This window comes from Anser anser, assembly GCF_964211835.1.
Source record: "Anser anser genome assembly, chromosome: Z".
NCBI classification, from domain to species: domain Eukaryota; kingdom Metazoa; phylum Chordata; class Aves; order Anseriformes; family Anatidae; genus Anser; species Anser anser.
Genome location: NC_139723.1, coordinates 10,482,523 through 10,501,416, shown reverse-complemented (window position 1 = coordinate 10,501,416; position 18,894 = coordinate 10,482,523). Strand labels below are relative to the sequence as shown.

At 41.1% G+C, this 18,894-nt stretch overlaps 1 long non-coding RNA gene across 3 annotated transcripts in view; it reads left to right on the top strand.

The window, feature by feature from the left end:
* Positions 1–18,894, top strand: part of LOC310890081 — a 51,530-nt gene that overhangs the window by 14,703 nt on the left and 17,933 nt on the right. For 2 of the 3 annotated variants that reach the window (XR_014577004.1, XR_014577005.1), the window contains exon 2: positions 16,432–16,508. This is a non-coding gene — a long non-coding RNA (uncharacterized lncRNA). Of the gene's footprint in view, positions 1–16,431; positions 16,509–17,192 lie in introns of all 3 variants that reach the window. The other variant, XR_014577006.1, reaches the window with a different exon arrangement.

The following is an 18,894-nucleotide window of genomic DNA, read 5'->3' as shown; positions in this document are numbered from 1 at the left end:
TGATTGTACCAAAGCTTTTCTTTCACTGACTCTCCGTTTAACTTATCAAGGTAAACAAAGCTTCATCAATTTTGAAATTCTTTCATTTTCATGACACATTTAACATATTGCGGGGGGGGGGGGGGAGGATAAAAAAATATGTCATCTTTTATAAATTTTGAAGGATATATCACCTTCTGGAAATAGTTGCTGTGGGATCATTCAGGTTAGTGAAACCTTTTTAGAGTTAAATACCCTTTCCACTAAGCTATTCCAGAGACAGGTGCAGTGGTCAGAGAGAGCTGGCAGGGCTCTGGGAAGACAAGGTCCAGGCCAGGGTGGCTGCTGGAAGCCCCGACACTGGCAGGGGAGGGCATGGGCAGTGGTACTGCGGTAGCCCCAGTGGGCGTGCATAGGCACAATGCTGGTGCTGGCTGGAGTGCTATGGGGGGCGGGACTGCTGTGGGGCTGAACAGGCTTCCCTGGGGTGAGCCTTTCACTGAGCAACAGGCCATGACGTCACCAAGCGATGGCTGTGGTCATGGCCCTCACTGCTCATATTGGGGCATTAGCAAAGCCCGTCCCGGCCTGGCTCATGCCTGGATTCCTGCTGAGGGTGTGTGCGAGGCTTGGAGTGCTGAGCAAGGATTTGGTCAGGCCACACTGTGGGGCCACCAGCAGCTGCTCTCGGTGCCGGTCCCCGCAGCCAGTGCCCATGTTTAACCGGCCCTGCCTGGCTCAGGCAGCCAGGGCCCCATGGGGCGCGCTCGCAGAAGCGCAGGTGAACTGTGCGGGGACATGTGCCCAGGGGCAGCAGGAGGGGGACACAGGACAGCCCAGCTGCGGGGCTGGGGCTGGGGGTTTCCTGCTGAGGGGCCGGGGCACTGCCGCTGACCGCCCTGGCACAGCCACTGGGCTTGGCCTCTCTGCTTCTTGCAGTGCGCAGCACCCGCTGCAGTGGCACCAGCGAGGGGGAGCAGCTCCTTGTGTTCTGCTATCCCCAGCCTACTGCAGTGACAAGACCGTGGCCATGGAGGTGGTGTGGAAGTGCCCCATCTACTGTGAGGCACAAACGGACACCATGTATACAATGCCATGCGAGGACCAGTTCAGCCTTGGGTGCATCCTGCGGTGGGCAAATCTGAAGACAGTGCGTGCTCTGCAGAGAAGCTGTGAGCACCATCAAGGCATCTGTGCGGGGAGATGATGACTACAATGAGTGCATCATCTCTCCCCTGAGACTGCCAGCACCTGCTGGCTTCCAGGCAGGCGTCACTCTTGACACCAGTGGGTCCTCCCTGCAGGGAAGAGCAGGGCCGGGGGATGAGGGGCAGGGGGACAGAGCCACACTGCAAAACCTCCTGCCCAGCAGGTATCTGGGCAGCACTTTTCAGGCAGCACCTCAGCATCCTCAACCCTGTGCTGCCCTGCATGCGTCGGGAGCTGTCCATCATCTACGGGATGCACTGGTGTCCAGCGATGGTAGCAAAGAGCACGATTCTGCAGACCCTGTGCCATGCCAGGCTGGACAGGAATATCCTCATCCAGCAGCTGCTGAGACACCTGGGGGACAGGACAGAAGCTTTCATGGATGAACTGGTCAACACCATTGTGTGTCTGTGCAGTGAGGAGCCCTGGAGGTTGCTGGGCCTCCAGGAGACCCATGTCAACAGGGAGCAGGAGGATAGCCCTGCGGCCACCCCTCGCCCTGCTACCCCCCTACGAGGAACTCCCACCTCCAGCCCTGCAGACTCTGATGACGAGGAGCTCCCCAACAGTGCTGCCCTTCGTGGAGGTCCTGGCCAGCCCACCACTGCATATGTCTTCAGCAAGCAGAAGGAGCCCCATGCAGAGCTTGAGCAGGCAGCAGAAGATGATGCTGGCCAGGGCTGCAGCCACTGGGCCTCTGCTCCTGGCCTGGGTAGGGACCTGGGTAGGGGCCTAGGGGTCCCTGGCGCACCCTGAAGAGGAAGGCCAGCAGCAGCCCGGACCCTCCCAAGCCCTTCAAGAGGCCGCCCCAACAGCATCACTAACAGGACTACGCTGATCCTTCATTAAAGAAACACAAAATCCATGCGGATTCTACAGAGAGTGTCTTGCTCTTAATCAAAACAGAGCTCACAGCAGAGCCTGTGAGTGCTGCCAGAAATGAGGGTGGTGTTCATGGCCATGGAGCCCAAGGGTTGGGGTGCAGGAGCCCACCACAAAGGTGGGGACAGGGGCTGGGTGAGGCTCGGCTCTTGGGAGCTGAGGCCCTATGCTTCGATCCCCTGGCAGTAGTAATGACATCCACCAAATTCATCCTCAGAGGGGGTTGTCATTTTAGTGAAAGCAGTGGTACTGGAAACATCTTCCTGGTGTGATGGGATGGTGTAACAAGCACTTTATGGAGGCCTGTGCCGAGCCCTGGTGTGGTTGAACTTCATGGTGCACGAGGGAGGAGAGAGCATTGCTAGTCAGGGACGTAGCAAGAGTTTCCAAAAGCATGTGGACCCATAGAAACTGCAATGCCATCAGACCATGCTGTCTTACAGTCTTCCCAGAGTTTTTCCAAGTGTGTGTGAGAGCATTTTTGAGAAGAGAGGTGTTGTTTTTTTCTGTCTTGGCTTTCAAAACCAATGCTGTCAGTCAGAAATGACATGCCTGGGGGCTTGCTCTGACTTGGCAGCAGAAAAACTGCACAGTTCACCAGAGTGATGGAGCTTGAACTCTGCCATCACCTGGTCTGTGCCACTCCCTAAATATATGGTGTGTCTGTCCTCTGCCTGCCTTCCTGGCAGGAGTGAGAGCACAGGGACACTTTGCTCCCCACCTTGGAGCTCTCAACTATTACATCAATCCTGGAAGCAGGTGTCAAGAATCCACTTGCAGATCGATAAATCAGTAAGAACTGCTGACTAGTGATCTGTTTTGAGACCTAAGTCATTAAATGGCTAAGTATGTCAGGATGCAGTTGGGAAGAAATCCATCTCCTTCCTGGGGTTCTTATATGAAATTCCAGCAGTAAGGCAATTTTACAGATAACTTCCCTCTTTTGTGTATGTAGCAAAAATCTCCTAGACAAGATGTCCAGCATACAGCCAGAGAAATACATAATATGATGAGTGAACAATTGGCTGATGGATCGGGCTCAGAGGGTTACAGTAAATGGGGTTACATCCAGCAGGCAGCCAGTCACTCGTGGGGTTCCAGAGGTGTCCATTTCAGGGCCAGTTGTCTTCCATGTTTCCCTGAATGATTTGGATGCAGGACTTGAAGGTATACTAAGTAAGTTTGTGGATAACACTTGCTTGGGAGGAGCGCTTGACTCTATTGAGGGTAGAGAGGCCTTGCAGTGAGATTTTGACAAATGGCTGGGCAATCACCAGCCATGTGGCGTTTTGTAAGAGCAGGTGCAGGATTCTGCACCTGAGAAGGGGCAATCCCAACATATGACGAGTGGCTGAGGTCACTTGCTTTCTTCAGCCAAGAGCACAGGAGACTGAGGAGAGGCCTCATGGCAGCCTGCAGCTCCCTCATGACGGGAGCGGAGGGGCAGGCGCTGAGCTCAGGTCCCTGGGGATAGTGACAGGATCGGAGGGAATGGCAGGGAGCTGGGACAGGGGAGGGTCAGGCTGGGTGTTAGGAAAAGGTTCTGCACCCAGAGGGTGGTTGGGCACTGGGACAGGCTCCCCAGGGCTGTGGTCATGGCACTAGTCCTTCTGGAGTTAAAAAGGCTTCTGGACAATGCTCTCACATACAAGGTCTGATTTCTAGGTGGTCCTGTGTGCAGCCAGAATTTGAAATCAATGATCCTTGTGAGTCTATTACAACTTGGGATATTCTGTAATTCTATGATTCTAAAGTATGTCCTTGAATACAAACATTAAACTTAAAATTCATCATGCAGCTGTGAACTTTGCTTAGTGTCAATATTTTCTCAGGAGTAACAAGACACTGAAAATGCAAAGCTAATTCATAATAAACTCATATGTTGGTTTGAATGGGATCTTAAGAACCATCTAGTTCTAACTCACCTGCCATGGGCAGGGACAAGTTTCACTACTAGACCAGGTTTTCCAAAGCCCTATCCAATCTGGCCTTGAACACCTTCAGCGATGGGGCATCCACAGTTTCTCTGGGCTACCTGCTCCAGTGTCTCACCACCCTTAAAGTGAAGAATTTCTTCCTAATGTGTAATCTAAATGTATCCTCTTTTAGTTTAAAGCCCTTACTCTGTGTCCTGTCACTACACTCCCTGATAAAATGTCAGGAGAAATATATGTGAGGAAAAATATGCATATAAAAATCATTCCAAAGAAAATAGTGAGAATGTGATCATAAAGCACTCTGTTCTCCAGTAAGATAACAGTTTCTGCAGTTTTAATTCCTCCAATTTGTGTCCATTGGCTCTGTTCCTGTCACTGGCTTGCACAGGTAGGGGCCTGCTCTGTCTTCATTACTCCCATCTACCAGCAGGTATGTATATACGTTGACAAGATTTCCCTAAGATTTTCCTTCTCCAAGCTAAACATGTCCAAGTCTTTCATCCTTTTCTTGTGTAATGTGTGTTTCGACTCCCTAAACTGTTGTGGTTTAACCTGTCAAGCAGCTAAGCACCACATAGCCATTTGCTCACTCCCCCTTCAGTGGAATGGGAGAGAGAATCAGAAAAGGTTTGTTATCAACATTATTTTTCCCAAAAATCCAAATTACTGCACCAAAACTGCTACTAAGAAGAAAATCAACTATCACAGCCAAAACAGTACACCGCCTTCATAACAACATTGAACTTGTTTTAATTTTACTTGGTCTTAGATTCTTGGATGCAAGCTGGAGGAACTAATTTATTTTGCAGGTTTTCTGAAATACTGCATGTAAATTCTGCCTGATATCATTTAGCATCTTTGATATATTCATCAAATAATATATGAATTTGTTGAATTATAAAGAAAACTTAAAGTAATTTAAAAAATAAAAAATGTAACACAGATTTACCAAAGATACACTATTCCTCTTTAGCTTGACCTCAGTAACTACTTTTCTGTGCAACAAAAATGAGACTGATCTAGCTATCTACATTTTTACAGTTCTTTTCAATACGTGATTAAAGAAGCTTCAGAAGTGGGAATTAATTAGACCCACTAAAGTTAAAAGAGATAGGTGACTTCCCCAACATGGGAAGCTTCAGGTTGGGGAAAGGCAGGAAGCAGAATTTCTTTAGTGCTGCTGGTGAGAGAGCTCTTACTCAGTATTTTCCTTATGAGCTTGCGCACTCGTTTTATTTTTTTTTCCTTTATTTTTTTTTTCTCCAAGTGAAATTTGCTAATTACAGAATGTTTCTGATGACCTTGAAAACTGGAGTAATAGAGCTTGAAAGAAACATAGCTGTATAAAATGCATGTTCATGTAGTGAGGGACTGAAAACTAGAATAGAGGTTTTGTGTCACAAACTTGTTTTGAAATCATAAAAGGAAAATAATTAAAAAAAGGGATGGACGGACAGACGGAAGGAAGGAAGGGAAAGAAAAGAGAAAGAAAGAAAGAAAGAAAGAAAGAGAAAGAAAGAAAGAAAGAAAGAAAGAAAGAAAGAAAGAAAGAAAGAAAGAAAGAAAGAAAGAAAGAAAGAGGGAGGGAGGGAGGGAGGGAGGGAGGGAGGGAGGGAGGAAGGAATGTAGGAAGGAAGGAAGGAAGGAAGGAAGGAAGGAAGGGAAGGGAGGGGAGGGCAGGGCAGGGCAGGGCAGGGCAGGGCAGGGCAAGGCATGGCAAGGCAAGGCAAGGCAAGGGCATTATGATATAGCACAACCAATATAGAAAACTGAATTAACTTACAGCACTTTGGTCCTTCATTTTTACTTGGTTTTCCTTTTTGCTTTGTTGTTGCTGTAGTTTTCTTAAAAAAAATCTTCAAGAATGTCCTTATGTTGAGTGACTTGTATATAATATTCAAGCAATAAAATATGATTGTGAGTTATTGATTTTCCCATTTCACCGAGGGGGAATTAATCACATTACAATTAAAATTGATTTATTTTCTTAAAAAGAAATATTGCTCTTCATATCATGATTTTCAACACAAAGCATCACAGAACACTTTAAACCTGATATATGAGGTAAAATTCATTGAATTTTGAAGTGAAGTCAGGAGTTTTAACAAAAAACAACCACAAAACAACTTAGAATTTTAAAAAGGTTTGGTTAAAGTTACAGCCAGAGTTCTATTTTATGAAATATATTTTTGAAAATTACAAGAAAAGGAAAACAAACAAACTAACAAATATTTTTTAAGCAAAATGTATTTTAAAATATTTTCAGTATTTTATATATATAAATTTTAATTTGTTTGGCTTTTGATTTTAGTATCTAGTAGGTGGAAAAGTCCTCATTCCTTATGTGAAAATACCTAGCTCAAGGGAAGGACAAAGTCATTTATTTGGAAATGATGGTTAACCTGAAAAAAAATATATTACACATTTAATCTATTTTTAACTAAGATGTGTGTTTCTTTCAGACTGCATCAAGGTGCTTTACTGTGTGTAATATCAGGCACAGCAATGCTAGCTGACTGTTGGAAGTGACTGTCCTGCTCTGCTCTGTGCTAGTGTGGCCTCACCTCAAGTACTGTGTGCAGTTTTGGGTGCCACAGTATAAGAAGGACATAAAGCTATTAAACTATATTACTTCTTATTAAACTATAAAACTAGTGTCCAAAGGAGGGCAATCAAGATGGTGAAGGTATGGAGGGTATGAGGGGCAGCTGAGATCGCTTGATTTGTTCAGCCCATAGAAGAGGAGACTGAGGGGAGGCCACATGGTGGCCTACAGCTTCGTCACGAGCTACAGCTTCCTCTCCTTTCTGTTAGACAATAAGTACAATAGGATCATTTTCAGTGCTGGAATAAAGATGGAATCTTAGCCTTCAGAGGAATGCAGAGGGACATGGTTCAGTGATGGGACTCACTAGGCCATGTTGTTGGTTGGACTTGTTGATCTGAAAGGTCTTTTCCAACCTACATAATTCTATGATTCTATATGAAGAATATAGAATCATAGAATTGTGTAGGTAGGAAAATATTAATATATAAATTAATATAATGTAAATAAAAATAAATAAATACATAAGTTATTCTCTAATAGAGGTTAATAAGCTTACCCCTGTCTGGGAAAATCTTCTGAAGGTCAGAAGAGTCATTCAGATCACAATGGTGGGTACAGGAAAGGAAAGAAAAATGCTGGCAAATGTGATAAGAAACATAATTCTGATGAAAAGACAATGAGAGTTTAATCATGCTAACACAAATTTTATTCATAGAATGGACTCACAGAATGGCTTGGGTTGGAAGGAACCTTAAAGATCATCTAGTTCCAACCCCCCATAGGCAGGCAGGGGTGTCACCCACTAGATCAAGTTGCCCAGAAACTCCAACCTGGTCTTGAACAGCTTTGCCGATGGGGAATCCAAAACCTGTACCTGTGTCTGCATTACTCCATCCCAGGTGAAGCATCCAACACACACCCTTGTTGAATTTCATGCTGTTTCTGATTGCACAATACTCCAATCTATCCAGGTCCTTCACCCCTCCTGGGAGTCAACAGCACATCCTAGTTTAGTATTGTCAGTGAACTTGCTGGGGATGCATTCCATTCCTGCATCCAGACCATTGATAAAATGTTGAACACCTCTACTGAGTGGCTGCCATCCAGATGTAGCCCCATTCACTGTGACTCTTTGAGCTCTGTTGTCAAGTTCATCGCCCAGCATAGCATGAACCTGTTCATGTCATAGTTGGACTATTCTTTTGTTACTGCTTATTTGTTGATGAAGGCTCCAGAATAGAAATAATGTGTTGATAGAAACTTTCCATTGAAGTGTAGGATAAGATTTTGCTGCTTTCTCGTCGTGCCACATAAAGGAAGTAAATACTCTCATGGAGCTCAAAATGGGCAAAGTCATAGGAAAAGGTAACAGCTTAGGTGGAAAATGTCCTTCTCTGATTAAGAAGAAGGTTGTTTACTATATACAATTTGGAAAGCAAATCATCTGAACTTCTAGATGATCTCTTTCTGTGAAACCCTTAAAAACTTTTTTTTTTCCAGCTTCTGCATGGCAACACTTCTAATTAACATAAAAATCATTTCTCAGGAACACTGTCAATAAGTGCAGCGTCAACAAGTGAGAAGACATTTTTAAATTGGATTGAATGGTCTTGAGATGAACATTTTCCTTACACTAAGAGGCTGCAAAGAAATAAATTTCAGCTAGATGATAGAGAAATTATCCCTCTTCCAATAGTGGATTTTATTTTACGTTTATGCAGAACACTGTCTCTGTGTAAAAAATGGAACATAGGAAAGGGAATCTGAGTGCTTAATTAAGATTTCAAATAAAGATATGTTATGTATTAAGGGAATAGTCATTTATGTGGACATAGCAAATCCTCTTGAGTGAAAAAAAAAATCAACAAAACAGATTTGCTGGTTCCATTTATAATGAACATACTGGTCTTGTTTTAAAATAGTATGCTCCTGCTATCTTTCAAAGACTGCTTTATCCCCTCCCCCCCTGCCTTTTTTTTTTTTTTTTTAATGGAGAGGAATCAATGAAGAATCCCCCTTCTTCACTCCAACCTTAAATTGGATTTTGCTTTAATGAAAGTAGGAAGTTCAGATCTAGATATTCAAATCTGTTAACCACCATGTTTACACAGGGATAGAAATTCACTGCCTTGGGGAAAAAAAAAAAAAAAAAAAAAGGAATTAAATTTAATGATAAAAACCTAAATGACAATTTAATATTTAATTTAATATTTTCTGAATTCTTCATTAATTCCCTGGATCTTTGCTATCTTTAGCTGGCAAATTGTTCTGTTGCTGTCAACATACTCAGTAATCTTTTACTTCTATTCACACAACCTTCTCATTATCTATTACTGATAAAGGCTGCTCTCTTCTCATTACCATTTAATTCTGTTATTTCAGCACAGTATTCTGTTATTTCCTTGTTACCTCCTAAATGGTTTAAGTCCTATTCCTCCTTCTTCTGAAAATTTCAAGCTATCTTACTAACATGTTTCTTTGTAAAAATATACACTCTCTAGCTGTCTTAAGATGTGTATGATTCCTTATGAATCTTTTTATTACAGCTGCATGAAGAAGTAACTAGAAGCTTCTGCCAAAGATAAGAACTTGCTGCACTCTGATATGTGTATGCGTAGACACACATGTTCTAGAATAAGTGACAGTCCTGTGAAGCTTGAGTAAAATATGTGAAAAAGAGAGAAAGCCAAGCTGTATTTCAAATGTAGTGAATAGAGGCATAGAGATTATTATAATCTTGACTAACGACAAGATCCTTCTATTCTGTAGGAAAGCATTTTGTATACTTCAGTGCCTTTTGGTGTTCACAGATGCTCTGTCCAAATCTAACTACTTCACAGCACTGGAAAATATGTGTAATTATGGAACACTTTTCCATGTTCAGATGGCTATGTTTTTCCTGTGGGTCTTAATGAATGAATGGAGCATCCAGGAATCAGTGTTAATCTCCCATGTAATGATATAGATCAAATAAAGGAAAACATAGTCAGCAATTTTGGTTACAGAGTATTTTCATTTTTTATTTTTAAAAGCAAAGAAACAAATAGCTAAGGGAAAGACATATTGGAAGGAAATACTAGGAACTGCTAAAAATTTAAAGGGGGGCTGAGTCCGGCATTTGCCGGACTTAGTTGACTCCCAAAATTGAAAGACAGTGTGATCTAATTGATTTAATAAAGCTAGAAGCCAGTATTTGCTGCTTGCTCCCCCTCCAAGTTTTTCAACTGAATCACTGGATAACATACATGATGATCTGTCAACCCTGTCAAAATTTGCCAGGCTTTGAGATGTACTCCATATCCAACTATTACCATAAATGATAATGGTTCCTAGGGATTCTGGACATTTTTGAAATCGTGATTTTTTTTCTTTCATCTGGAATTTACGTGAATTGAAATCTATTTTACAGAACTGGTGATAGGAAGGCTAGTTGTTGCTTGCAGCAGTTTTAAAGCTGGTAAGTCTTACAATTACTTGTGCCTCTCTCCTGGAAAGAGTTATCCTGTCATCTCTCTTTCCTATTTCTCTTTTATGGTGATCCTTTTTTCTTTTTCCATTATTCTTACGGTGTTCTGCCCCTTGTTATTTTAGAGGGATTCTCTTACACTTCCACAGAGCTCTCTTCCTCTCCAGCTACTAACCCAGATGCCATTTTCAGCTTGGATATGTCCTCTAGCACTTCATGTCATCTCAGCAGACTAGCCATGAGACAAATTAAGTTATGTTGGTTTGATGCTTGTGCCAGTCCCTTCAAGCTCTGCTCAGAAGCATGTGAACTGCTAGAAAGCACAGAAACCCTGCGTATAGACCATGAGTAGGAGTAAAACAGTTGTTATCTTCCTTTTCAATCTGATTAAAACAAGATAATGATGACTTGTCTTAAAGAAAGACCATTGTGAACCTATTGTACTTATGTGAACTTCGCTTGTTCACTGGGTACTATCAGTGTTTTCAGAATTCCTACTTTTGTTGTTGTCGTTTATTTATTTATTTATTTATTTATTTATTTATTTATTTTTACATTTCAAATACAGAGTAACAGAAATTTCAGAAAAATAATAAATTCATATTTAAACTATCGGATCTAAATTCCCCCTATCCTGTTCTTTCTGCTGTCCCACTACCTTATCCATAATGAATAGTATTCACTTCTCAAGAAGTACTTTTGGATAACCTAGTGTGCTAACAAGGTCTGCAGAAACAGTTATAAGAACTAATTTTTCAGATCCCAAGCCCACAGTCTTTACCCTTTCAGAATATTGTTTCACGATATTTTCCATCATTCTGCTTACCCAAATGGTGATGAGGAGTGAAGGCTGTGGGAATAAATTCCTATGTTTTCCTGGGCACAAGCTCTCAGAGTTTGATGTGGGAAAAAAGACAGAAAGGATATTGAGTGAAGGTGAATCTAAAAAGGATATAGTTTATGGAAATAAGATGATGCATCCAGAGTAACTCAAACTTGTAGCAAACATTAGGTCTCCTGAGTCCCAGTCCAAAACTTCAACTAGAAAATTAATCTTCTTATTTTCAGTGGAGCCAGAAACTAGCTTCTCTATGGAAAGAAGCTGTGAGAAAGAAAAATGCTTTCATTCCTCTCAAAGTTATCTTGGAATCTAAGTCAATGCTGCAGTGTGAATGAGGTGAATACAAATAAAAACATAAAGGCAGAAAAGTTTGTACTTCTCCTCTCTCCTATGGCATTGGTCAAAAGAAGTAATTTTGTTCAAAACTTAAAAGAGATTTAAAAAAAAAATGTGTTTTGGATTATCAAAATGTGGGAATAGAGCTGCTTTTACATCCAGAGCTATTTAAAGGTTTGCATTTACCTGGCAACAGGCCTTTGAATTTTTGCATAAGGCTTTGATCTGCAAGTCTGAATAGAACACAGCAAACTGTAGGCAAGGACATTATTATTAAGAGTTTTATATTTGTTCTCTCAGCTCCTTACCTTACATGGTAATAGGCAGTTATTTTTTCATAGAATTTCCAGTCCTCAGGAAGATGCTGGCACAGGTAAATCCTGCCTGCAAATGTCACTGAGCAAAAGTTGGTAAGAACAAAGCCAAATATTTACTCACTTTTTATAAAACTATATTTGCACACTTTTTTTTTTTTTTGGAAAAAAATCCTTCTTCCTTATGCTGCCAGCTCCACCAAAGAAAAATGTTCCCTTTGAAATTTGATTCATATTATTTTTTCAAAGACTTGATTTCATAAAACGATATCAAGAGGTCTGCACTGATCCTAGGATATGATGATTTTCAAGCACGGCGCTATTTAGGAAGTTTTTCTTCAGCAGCTTCCTTGAGTTCCCCACAGTCTCTATGCCCCAGCATCTAGCAGTCTCTATATGGAAATGAATATTTCTTGAGAAAGTTTAAGGTATTAGTAAATTACAGGCACATTTGCCTAATGCAATATTCACAGTCAGTTACGTTTTTGCTTCCTCTGATGAGAGATGGAAGGCATGTGAAGGTTGTGATAACTCATGTGAGTCTGTTTCCTATAGATTACTTGGAGTAAACAAGTATCAGCAGTACAGTACTTGCAGGGAGAATATATATCTACCTGATACAAGAAGTGAGACGTCAGAAATATATCAGAGCCAGCAAATTGTGACAAATAGGTACTTAAAAGCTGGAATGAGTGATGAAATTAGCAAATTTTCTCCATAGATCTACTCTTCAGAAGTCATTGATGCCTATTTAGGAAGTCCATACCTAAGTAAAAAACTGCCATGCAACAGTAATGTAAAAATGTAAATGTCTGTGCTAGGGCTGTGTGTCATCTTATGGCAAAATTAGATGTATAAGCAATAAGTAGGGCACAGATAGATTAACTGAGTAGGCAAAGAAAGCAGCACTAGATTTCCTTTTCTGACTTGCTAAGAAATGATCAAATTGGAAGACATATATTGCATATGATAGCAGCTGGAAATTACACCCTAACACAAAGTGGCATGCATGGCAAAGGAGAAACCTAACCACAAATAATTAAGTCACCTAATTACTTTTTTTTACTTTTATTTTTATTTTTGGATGACAGTTCTATGAAACATTGTAACCTTGTGGGGGAAAAAATGAAATCGGAGTACAGTTGAAGTGAAAAATTTATTCTAATGTTCTGAAAAGGGGGATTTTCAAAGCCCTTAGCAGCTGTAAGCATCTTTCTGATGGCAGCAGTAGTAGATGCTACCTGAGTTATCTGCAGTGAAGAGAAGTTTGAATGAGGATTAATCAAAATCAGCACACTAATGTGCTGCAAAGGAGAAAGATTTGGAAGAAAATTTCCCATGAGAGAGAGAACTAGACCAAATGGGAAAAAATGGGAATTAGGGGGCAGGTCATATGCAGTTACTTTCTACTCTCAGACCTGTGCTTTTATAAAAACAGAAATGCTTTTGCTTTATTGCAAAGTATGTATGGAGAAATCAAAAACCTTTTGTTGGATGTAGGTTGGTAAAATTGCCTGTGAAGGTAGTTCTTAGTATTTGTCCATTACTGGACAAATGGGAGAAGGGTAGTTTTGTGGTAAGGCTACGGGGGTAGACAAAGGGATCTTTGTATTCTACTTAGATCAAATAAGTTGTTTTACTCTTCACCACTGCCTTAAATCTTCTAGTGACTCAGTCTCTTAAAGAAGAATAGTATCATCAGCTAATATTAATATTAAAAGAGAATAATATCATCAGAGTAACACAGAGTTATTGTAGTACTCTCAACCACTGCTTTAGGAAGCAACAGTTTTCAGACTGTGACTCTAATACCACATTAGCTGAAGGTTTGAACTCAAGGACTCAGTTCCACCCCACTCCTTCGCTTTGCTTTAGCACTTTTCTAGCATAAGACAACTGTCTTCCTAAGTAAAAAAAATCAGGCCTGAGGTTTGTCTCACCTTCAAGCTGAAAAAGGGGTGAAGGCATAGCTGCTAGCAGTCAGTCCAAGGGGAGGTTTTCTTTTTAATTGCTCCTCTCAAAATAGTATGGAGGAATGAGCCTGGGTCTTCCATCAAGCCCAGTTTGTTAAAATTCAGAAAGCGCTGAGATGTCTTTGAAATGGAAGGCATTCTGATAACTTGGGGCACTAACATTGTTTTTCCCCATTGATGATTGCTGACAGCTTATTGCAGAATCAAAGAATCACAGGAGGTTGGAAGGGACAATTAGGGGCCATCTGGTCTAACCAGGGACATGCAGAGCAGTTTGCCCAACGCCACATCCAGGTGGTTTTTGAAGATCTCCAATAAGGGAGATGCCACAACCTCTCTGGGCAACCTGTTCCAGTGCTCTGTTACCATACAGTAAAATGCTTCCTGATGTTTATCTGGAACCTCCTGTGTTCCAGTTTGTGTCTGGGCACCTCTGGAAATAGCATGGTTCCTTCCTCTTTGCACATGCCCTTCAGGTATTGATTGACATTAATAAGATTCCCCTTCCTCTTCTCCAGGCTGAACAGACCCAGCTCTCTTAGTCTCTTCTCATGGGAGAAGTGCTCCAGTCCCTTCATCAGGTTGGTGGCCCTACATTGGACTCTCTCCAGTCTGTCCATGTCTCTCTCATATTAGGGGACCCAGAGTAGAACAAAATATTCCAGGTGTGGCCTCAAGAATGCTAAGTAGAGAGGACCTGCTGGTGATAGTTTACCTAATACAGCTAAGAATGCTGTTAACTTTCTTAGCTGCAAGGGCACATTTATATATAAAATCAAAAATAATTGTGGTTCTGCTTTGGAAGGGAAAAGGCTGAAGCAAATACCGGGTTGCAAAATGGCATACTGTTTTCTTAGTCATTTTATGAATATCATGTCTACCACATCAGGTTCCTAATGGAGGGTCATAAATCCTTTCATTTTCACCTTTTGATGGCTTGGGTCTATTTCTACAAAATGATAGGAAACACAGGACAGAACTCCATGAATAGCAGGCATATTTTTTACTAGCAGATTACGCAAACTTCCTACGGAGTTTCCAAGAGACCTCTTAGAAATTGTACTGTCTATGAAAGTTAATAATGGCCCTTTAGTCCTGTGCTGGTCTCTGTCATGTAGGCAACAGAGTCGAGACTGCACATCCACAAGTGCAATGTGGCCATTTCTCAGGAGGAATAGTGCTGATGCAGCCTGTTCTTAAAAGTAAAGAAGTTGTTCTGTGGGGCGATGCTGTGCCTATGTTGCACGCATATGCAGATACTATGTTGTATTTGCATTGTCGAAAGGGGCAGAAGATTGCATATGCTTAGCTGAGAAGCTCCCTGACATCCAATTCAGCATCTGCACTGAACTCTAAACTCGATGAACTGGGCCTAATGGCCTATGATTTAATTTTACTGCAGATTAAATATTGACAACCCAGAAGTGTTACTCTCTGCTGACACCTTGATAAATGTTTATGGCTTGATGTGTAAACTGTTAGATTGTCTGTCTTCTTTAGCATTACTTTGAAAGCAGAAAATAAACTCTTGCAAGAAGATTATGGTGAACAGCATATCATTGTGAATGTTGCTACATTTATTCTTCCTGTGTGCTAATTAGATGTGGGAATTGTGATGGTTTCTGCAATACATGAAACTAATTTGTATGCCTTTCAAGGCTTTTGTGGAACAGATATCTTGCTGAGATTAAACCATTAGCACAAAATACAGAACAAAATATCTCACTCTATTTGTCATTTCATGGTATTGAAAGCTAATCAGGTACTTTTGCGTAGCCTTGAAAAAAATCTCAGATAGTTCCGGCTGGATTAAATAGCAAATCCAAATATGGACATGAACATGATATAAATTAGCATTCTGTTAACTGCAGTAGTGTCACTTATATCAATATCAAATGCAGCCAAGTGTTTAGGGATCATCTTCCTATAAAAGCAGTGATAACAAGGGGAAAACAAAAACAAAACCAAAAACCACTCCTGGAATGAAAGGTCTTGAGAGTTGTTCTCCAATCTACAGAAGGGGGGGAAGGTAATTTTACCTTGATGCTCTGTTTTTGAAATGTTCCTGGGAGTGTTGGGAAAGGCATGTGATTGGTGCTTTGAAGACAACCTCTAATGCAGTTAGAGGAGTGGGAAATCCATACTCTGTTCAAAGCCAGAGCACCAGAGTTCATCTGGTCCCAGCCGCTACCTGTGTGAGCAGATCTTGTGCATTAGGTAAAATAGAAGTGTCAGGTGTAATAAATAAGTCATGCTGGAAAGCTAAGAGCATTAAACAAACAAACAAACAAACAAAAAAACCACCTGCGCTATAAAATTTGCTCAACAAGACACAGATGATACAGAAAAAATTGCAAGAATTTGCTGCATGTGTGTGTTTTTAACAGCTTTGTGTTGGGACCTTGGTTTGCTTTTTCCTTTTTGCTAAAATTGAGCAGTTCTGTCCTCTGATTTGCAGCTTTGGCTTAGTTTATGGTGCTATACAGCTCTGTCAAGAAGACCCAGAGCATTAAGCATTTCATTGTGTGCAGTTCTTCACATGCATGTATGTTTGCTCTGTAAAACAGTATCATTTCCACATGATATTTTTGCTTTGACAAATCTTACTCAGACATAATTTAAATATCTTCAGGAGAATAAGCCTGTTTGTGCAATTGCACATGGATTGTCAGCAGCATTCATGCTTGTTTTTAACCATAGACGGATCATGTCATAGATGCACACTGTATTTTGTATTATTTATATTTTGGTAGTTTATTTGTATTTTTCTAAGTTGTTTCAAAGAGGTGAAAATAATTTTCTGAGATTTCAGTTAGACAGCAGTTTCTCTATGTCCCAAAACTGTCTGTATATACTTTCTGTCTGACAGCAAGTGAAGAGCACCTACTTGTAGCTCCCTGGGATGTGGTGGCACTCCGCTTCACCAAGTTTCTTTGCATTTTTCAGAGATAATCCTTCTTCATTTCCTGGAGCCCTTCCTCATTTGCCAAGAGCATCCGCATCCTTGCAAACAGCTGAAACAGGTAACAGAAGTTAAAGCCAATTTTTCACAATGCTCATGGGTAGAAATGTTTTCCTTCCTTGCACCTGTAGTTTGCAGCAGGTATTCAGTGGCTGAGGGTCAAAAGTGATCACTTTTTGGAAAAATTGGGGCTATTGTGCTATGTGGTCAGCTCTGCTGTTAGTCTCCAGCTAGCTGAAGGCAGGGGTTCCCACACAAGGGCAGAGTTAAGTGCTTTAGAAACTGAACACGTGCAGGAAGAAACATTTTTCCCAGCAACTGATATCGTTTTATTTTAACAGCTCATATTTTTCCAGGCTTGATAACAGAAATATGCACTAATATTAATGATTGCAAACTGTCCTGGCTCCATGAGGGGTAGTTCTGCAACAGTGTGTTTGCCCCTCAGTAATGACAGGCTTGAGCTTTATATAATCTCTGCAACACACAGTGCATTGCTGGAAGATGTAGTTTGAATGTTGAGACAATTTCAGTGGATGGCTGCAGTACCTGTGGGCAGCTAGGAGTTTTGTAGTTTGAGGGCTCTGCATCTTTAAGTCAACAGGCAGTTGGCTGTGCATATGGCAGCTTTTTCTCAAACTGAGGTCATGTAAGATGAGGACAGGTAAATCTTTATGTTTGCTCTATTTGACGTATTCCATCAATGGCCATCATCATTGCCTTTTTTTTTTTGTTTGTTTGTTAGCTCACTCTTTTTAATCCCTGGTTGCTGGCATGAAGTCTTCGGGATGGCAAAGAAACAGTGTCAGGGTGGAAGTCCTGAAAAAAAGCAGGGAAAGAATGCTTTGTGTGCTGTACTGCTGGTGAAAGGAACAAGACCTCTTCACAAATAACTGAAATCCCAGAGGGAGGCCGCCTTGTTCCGCAGGCTGTTTGAGGTGAAGCAAAAGAAAGAAATTCGTGGAGGACCTTCTTCCTTTTACAGTCACGAAACATACTGAGGAGGGTGGTCCCATTCTCACCTAATCATTGCCTGGGCATACTGTTGGTTTGGAGAAGGGACCATTACTATTTCTTGCCAGTGAGGCTGGAGCTCAGGGCTGTTCTGCTCCAGGGAAGATTCACATCGGAAAGGAGATGTTGCCTTCACTGCTCTGCTGTGAGTGGAGATGCTGCAGAGCACCAGGGGGTGGAGCTGGGAAGGATACATTTTGCTTCCAAATTCAGCACGTGCCTTAGTTGCTGAGTCCCACTTCCACAAATGCCTCATTTTCCCCCTCCGAAAACTGAGAACTGTCCTTGAGGACTTGGGTATTTAAAGAGAAAAGTGCTATAGATGAGGTGGTTATCTCAGTGCTGGTGATGTTAAACACTGACTGCTTAAAATGTATAGCTGGAAAACCCACAGACACCACAGCTATATTTCTCTGTTACATTTTTAATGTTGTGTAGGTGGGGAGAGTGGGAAGGACAAGGATAATGGGAAACAAGTGGGGAATAATAGCAGTTTGGGCTTGGCAAGAACTAACTAATATTAGTGTTATTTGGTGCACGTCATCCTGAGTGCTGACCCACAGTTGCTTGCTTATCTGTGCACAATGAGCAGTAGGAGTGGAACATACTAGGTGTAATTCCTTTATGAAATATTGATGTGGAGACAAAAAGGAGCATTTAATCCATTGAGATTTTCCATTTGCTGCTTTGTTAAGGAGGAGGTAATGTAAAAAAAAAAAAACAACAAAAAATCTAAAGCAGTTTTAAGAAGCAAAGCTTAGAGAAAAAAGAAAAAAAAAGGTCTTCAAAAGATTCACTGCTGATAGCTAGCAAAAAGCATACAGGGTTACAGGTACAGTCAGCCTTCTCTTTGCCTTTCTTGTCTGACAGAAAAATGCATAATCTATCACATTTATTTATTTATATATTTATTTTATTTTACAGTCATTTGGTGTAATGAGAAATATTACTTCTTGCTCCACAATGGTATTTTCCAGCAGCAAAAACATTTACAGCCAAAGCTTTCAGATCAGATACACATGAATATAACTTTTTTACTATTATTTGACTTTTCAATTTAGGGTGTAATTTCTAATCTCATCTTTCAGAATTGTCAGCTGAAAATAGCTCTGGCTGAACTGATTTCCTGACTTGAGAGGTTATGAAGGAATTACTTCTAAGTGGTGCATTAACCAACAAAATATACAGTTTACTGATATGTCATCATCATATTTATATTTCAAGAACAGTAACCTCTTTTTGAACTGGCATTTCGCTATATTTCTAATTTGTGATCATTTCAAAATATGTGGTGAAAAAAGAACAAAGCCATATATGCATTAAGGAACAGGTCTGATGGGATTACACAGAAGATCACTATTTAAAAGTGTTGTTTTTATAGCATGGCAAGTGTCTTGGGCATATGATGACAGCCACGAATTAATATGTTACTC